The sequence below is a fragment of the Herpailurus yagouaroundi genome, unplaced genomic scaffold (assembly GCF_014898765.1).
Source record: "Herpailurus yagouaroundi ecotype Mexico unplaced genomic scaffold, PumYag 246, whole genome shotgun sequence".
NCBI lineage: Eukaryota > Metazoa > Chordata > Mammalia > Carnivora > Felidae > Herpailurus > Herpailurus yagouaroundi.
The window spans coordinates 3,632,737-3,638,436 of NW_024412463.1; the positions used below are offsets into that span (position 1 = coordinate 3,632,737).

The 5,700-nt window shown below is 45.1% G+C and overlaps 1 long non-coding RNA gene across 1 annotated transcript in view; it reads right to left on the reverse strand.

The window, feature by feature from the left end:
• The window catches only part of LOC121020104 (uncharacterized), a 15,575-nt gene extending 13,502 nt beyond the window's left edge, over positions 1-2,073 (reverse strand). Inside the window, exon 1 of the long non-coding RNA XR_005785940.1 lies at positions 544-2,073. This is a non-coding gene — a long non-coding RNA (uncharacterized LOC121020104). The remainder of the gene's footprint in view (positions 1-543) is intronic.
• Positions 2,074-5,700: the final 3,627 nt, after the last annotated feature.

The following is a 5,700-nucleotide window of genomic DNA, read 5'->3' on the forward strand; positions in this document are numbered from 1 at the left end:
GACAGATATTGTATGATTTCACTTACATGTGGAATCTAAATAACAAAACAAACAGAAAAACTGGAAACAGGCTCATAAATACAGAGAACGGACTGGCGGTTGCCAGAAAGGAAAGGTAGGAAGATAGACGCGATAGGTAGAGGGAGGGGGAAGACGTTAGACATCTTTTTGGACAGCGCTCTGGATTCTGCTGCAGGACAATGTGGGGAGTGCGAGAAGAAGGGGGAACATATTCTTTAGGAAGGAATTACGATCTTTTCTGCTTTTCTTCTCAATATCCGTTATCCTAGCCTCCGATGCACAAAACAGCTGTCTCGGGTTAGTTAGCATTTCCCCGATAAACTGTTTTGTGTCAAGCTTCCATGCCTTCATACGGGCTGTTTTTGCTCTCTGGGGTGCCTCCCCACCATCTATCCCAAAAGTCCCCATCCATTCGTTCAGAACCAGCCCCAGAATCTCTGTGAGATCCTTTCCAGGAATTAGCATCCACACTATGCTTGACAGACAATGAACCTTCTTAAATTCTTTAGCTGTTGTTCGTACCTCCTCAACTTATTGCATCCTGAAGGCTGAGGCCGACAGGAACTGACAGTCTGGAGCTGTGTCTGTACCGTGGGCTCCAGAGTCAGTGCCTCCGGGAGTCGCACCATTCCATGTGTGTCATCGGAACCGTGCCGTGGGCTAGTTATCCCCCTTGTTCAGATGTGAATCCTGAGACCCTGAGAAGTTAAGTAACGTGCTGGTTTCACATAGTCAATACATCACAGATCCGGGGCTCTGGCAATGAGCCTGACCCAACTGATCAATCATCACTTTAAAATTTTTTTGTTTTCCTTAAACCCGGTACCATACTTGATCTATAGCTGGTGCTGTGATGAATGGGCAAATGTTTGAATCATAAAGTCATTTGTTAGGCTCTAGTCCCTTGTACATTGGTAGATGAAATGTAAAATGATGTACACTACAATCTGTTATAATGGAGACCGCTAATACAGTGGCAGAGAAGATATTGACAAAATAATAATGATAACAATGGTGATGATAGTCAACATTTTACATGTTTTCTCGGTGCTGGGTACTGGTCTAAACGCTGCCTGATGACCTGTGTAGAACAGCAATCCATTCTATAGATGAGACCCAGGAAAGATAAATGATGCATTGAGGATCCAGGACGAGGTAGAGTTGGGGTTGGTCAGTTCTTGAACCCCAAATTATTCCAAGGCCAGTGTACTGGAAAAGTTACACAGGCACAACTGGAAACAAGCTGCCGATATAGACCATAGGTGTTCAACATGCTCCACTCTGACAATACAGAAACAAGGTCCTTTGCCGGCAATTTGGAAGGCTTGGGTTCTCACCTTACCTTTGCTGCCCAAGACTTGGGTGATCTAAAGCAAGCAAATGGTCCTTGTCGGCCTTGGGTTTTGTACAAATTCCTTTCTCATTCTGAGAATCGGGAAGCTGCTAGTAAGCTATGCAATGGCCTGCGTTAGCCGCTGGCCGGGCTCCTTCCTCTTTCCCATTGGCTTCCTCTTACAAGCCATTTGATCTCTTAGGGACTTGGCAAGCTGGCCCTGGCTTTTCCTCTGCTGGCTCACCCCCCCAGGTCTCAGCTCAAATGTCACCTCCTGAAGAGATCTTCCCTGACCTTCAGTTAACCTCTAATGCGCCGCCCCACCCCCTTCTCCTCCAATTGTTTCCTCCATAGGATTTGCAGAAGCTGAATTGATCGTAATTATTCATTTATTTGTATTGGTTTTTTGGTTTGTTTTTGTTTTTTTTTTTTTTTTACTTTCACCACCACGAGAACGGAAGACCAGGTGGGCGGGGCTCTGCTGTCCTGTTTGCCGCTGTCAACTCCTGCCTCCAACAGTGTTTGGCACATCATAGTAGGCACTTAGTAAACATTATCGTTGTTGTTTTCAGCTATTCTAAATAGAATAAATGTTTTTATTGTGATCGCTTTTAGTGATTCTATGGAAAATTACACAGATTTTAGTGCTTCAACCCTCTTTGTTAAGTTCCATTTCTCGCTTGTACACTCGTCTCCAAATACCTCTAATTACCTTTCCACTCTTCCCCATTCCCAGCCCTGAAAACATGGTCCTGTTACTCCTTCCACCCGGGGGGGGGGGGGGGGGGAAGCAAATGGCTGACCGATTAAGCAATTAGCCAGGAGAGTGATTCTTCCGTGAGCAGGTGAGTCACTGCAGACTCAGAACCTGTGCATTCAGACTGGAAACCACCCAGGCAACTTTGTTCTGGAATATCCTTGCCTAAGGCGGTTTAGTGCAACCTTTGCAACGCTTTTAATTCCCTTTTAAAGTAGCGCAGACCATTCGATCAGGGCTCCCTCCCTTTCCATTGTGAGAGCCACGGGCTATTTTATAACACGTGAAGAGACAAGAAATGTCAGTGGAGTCAAGCCCTACTAAAGGGTCCTGCTTGCCCAGCCGGGTCTCCTTTGTTTGTGGAACTGCATTGTTTTGTTTCCTCGGTTATATTTAGAGCAGCGCCCAGAGATGAAAAAGGGGACAAGAATGCATGACTTTACAAAGATGTTGGTGATATGATTAAAAGGGCAGAAAAATGCTATGTAAATAGATAACGTGGAAGGAGGGGGGGCAACTCGCCTGAGAAAAGCCTGAGGGAATTTAGGCAGTGGAGGGCTTCCGGCAGCCCGCCCAGAGCACCGTCCTGCCACCAAGCACTGCCAAGGGTTCCAGAAGCATTTCCTACACCGCAGGCAATTATCAGAAGACCCACCTGGAATTTTCTCTCATCACTAGAAGGAAAGAGTTCCTCGAGGATACTCTGGACAAATCCTTTCCTTTTTTTTTTTTTTTTTTTAAAGACAGGTTTGTTTTTCTTTTTTTTCAGTTGTTTTCAAAGCTAATAGGCTCTTTGAGAAAGCAGTCATTACCACCTATTAAAGGTTTGCGGCTCTAAGTACTAACATGTAGCTGGTGTAATTCACACAGCAGCACTCTGAGCAAAGTACTCTTAATATACCCATTTTTCAAATGAACAAATTGAGGCACAAAGATGTGATGGAACTTGCCCAAGGTGAAACAGATGGGGAGAAGCCCAACTGGCTCTCGAGGTCCTTCTCCCTGGTTCCAGAACCCGTCATTTTAGCAACCTCCCTCCACCGCCTCTCCAAAACTTTAACTTTGCTCAGATTAACCATATGAAATTGCCAATCCTGAGTCACTTTCTACCTACAGACCTTGACAGGTTCCCAGGGTACAACCTAATACAAACTTACAGAAAGCAAAATATGAAAGTCCTCTTCCCCAACGCTGCTTACAGACACTCCTAGGCACACACCTATGTTTACACACACAGACACGTGTGCATAATTTTATAGTGTGTTGTATATAAGATTGGGAAAATGCGCTCAAAAAAACGTCTCCTGGGCATCACTGCACAAGTATCCTGAGCCATTGTGTTACTAGTTCCAGGAGTGGGACGTGGATGAATAACTAAGCTTTTCCCATAAGGAGCGGCAGTTCCTCTATTTCTGCCCTCCTTGGGTCCTTCACCCAAGTTTCCAGGTGCCAGGCTCATAGCACGAGTGCCAAGATAGTCGAGCCAATGAAGTACAGATGTCGGATGCCCCGTTGGAAACAGCATGAGGTTGACCCAGGAAGACTTTTGAAGATGTAACCCCAGCGCTGACCTTCAGTCTGGCCAGAAAACATAGATATCTCAGATTTATGAATATTATTTCCTGCCTCAGAGAGGCCAGAGATCACTGTGAATCCCTGCTTTGTTTCTTTAAGCCCAGAGAGATGCGTCGAAGAGGGGGGGACGACCTCAAGGGTCTTTGCTGCCGGGAGATTAAAGACCAGTGAAGGTCAGAGACCTCTGTTAAGTCAATATCCTACTCGTGCTCGCTTTGGTACTTTGACCCTAATGACTCAGCCGCCTGGAGGGTCCCATCCTCTGCAATGTTGGCTCTTGGCTCTTTGATGTTGCTTTGTCTTCTGTTTCCTGGTTCTCTTTTACCTGGTTGATTTCAGCCTGTCCGGGATGGCGGCTGCTACCCCTTTGGGTCCCTTGGGCACTTATTTCTGACCCTCAGAGCTGCACTGCCTGGGTGTATGGAGCCCTCTGTGGAGGCTGACTCGCCTGCACACCAGCACCAACCTGCTGACCTCCCATCCACCGCACATAACTCCAACCCAGCAACACAGAGATTGTTTCTAAAACCTACATTCAATACCGTCGCTCCTCTGGTTAAAGCCTTCATTGGCTTCCCATAACATGGGAATAAACTATCAACTCCTTCCCATAACCTATTAAGACCTTATGTGATTTAGCCCTTGCTCCTTCCCAGGTCCCACCTCATACCGCTTCTGCAGAGCACATGGTATGCCAGCCCTATCCCTTCAATGCGTCATGTTTATTTCCCCTCAAAGACTTTACCCTACCGTTCCTTTCTTTTGGAAAACCTTCCTTTAATTTCCCGTGGATGGTTTCATCTTGTCTTCACAAGAATTCTCTATCTTTTTTTGTTTGTTACTGTTTCTCTCTTACCCCTAGGAGCAGAGGCGTCTTTCTGTGTATTTTACCACTGTGTTTAGGCACACAACACTTCTTAGAAACCAGCTAACTGTCTGATGAAAAAGCAGACAAACAAACGAATGATTCTTGGCTTTCCATATGCAAAGAGCCAGTGGTAACTATTCAATAAAAGATTTCCTTTGCTGTGACTTCAGCTAGTGTTCAACAAGCACATTGCTGGTTTTTTTTTAAATGTTTGTTTGTTTGTTTGTTTGTTTGTTTATTGTGAGAGAGACAGAGACAGAGAGAGAGAGAGAGAGCACAGGAACAGGGTAGGGGCAGAGAGAATCCCAAGCAGGCTCCACGCTGTCAGCATAGAGCTGGATGTGGGGCTCGAACTCAACACTGGTGAGATCATGACCTGAGTCAGAATCAAGAATCAGATGCTTAACTGAGCCCCCCAGAAGCCCCCCAAAAGCACATTGCTTTCCAGACGGATAAAGAGGAGGTAGACAGGCTTGTTGGCTGGACAAAGTTACATATTCAAAAATGTTTATCAGCACTTCATATTAAAGGGAAGGACACTGTCACTTCTAGGAAAAGCATCTAATACTGTCTGGAACGGATTACCTGGCCTGTGCCAACCAGAATAAGGTTACCCATAAAAGCAGCCAAGAAATTGTGAAAATACCTGTGAAGATAAAAAGAGTTAATTTCAGGGGCGCCTGGGTGTCGCAGTCGGTTAAGCGTCCGACTTCAGCCGGGTCACGATCTCGCGGTTCGTGAGTTCGAGCCCCGCGTCGGGCTCTGGGCTGATGGCTCAGAGCCTGGAGCCTGTTTCCCATTCTGTGTCTCCCTCTCTCTCTGCCCCTCCCCCGTTCATGCTCTGTCTCTCTCTGTCCCAAAAATAAATAAACGTTGAAAAAAATATTAAAAAAAAAAAAGAGTTAATTTCAGAACAATGTGTTTGGTGTTACAATGTTTGTAATGATAATAATAATAATAATAGATTTGTATCTGCATTAACATTATAAAAGAATATAGGAAAAGGATATCTGAATAACAGAAACATGTTTATTTTCTGCTTTATATGTTAATTGTTGTTTGAAACAAATATGTATTAATGTTCACTAAGTAGATAAAACACTGGAAGGTTGTATAAAGAGCCACCACACATTCAGCCTGGAAAAG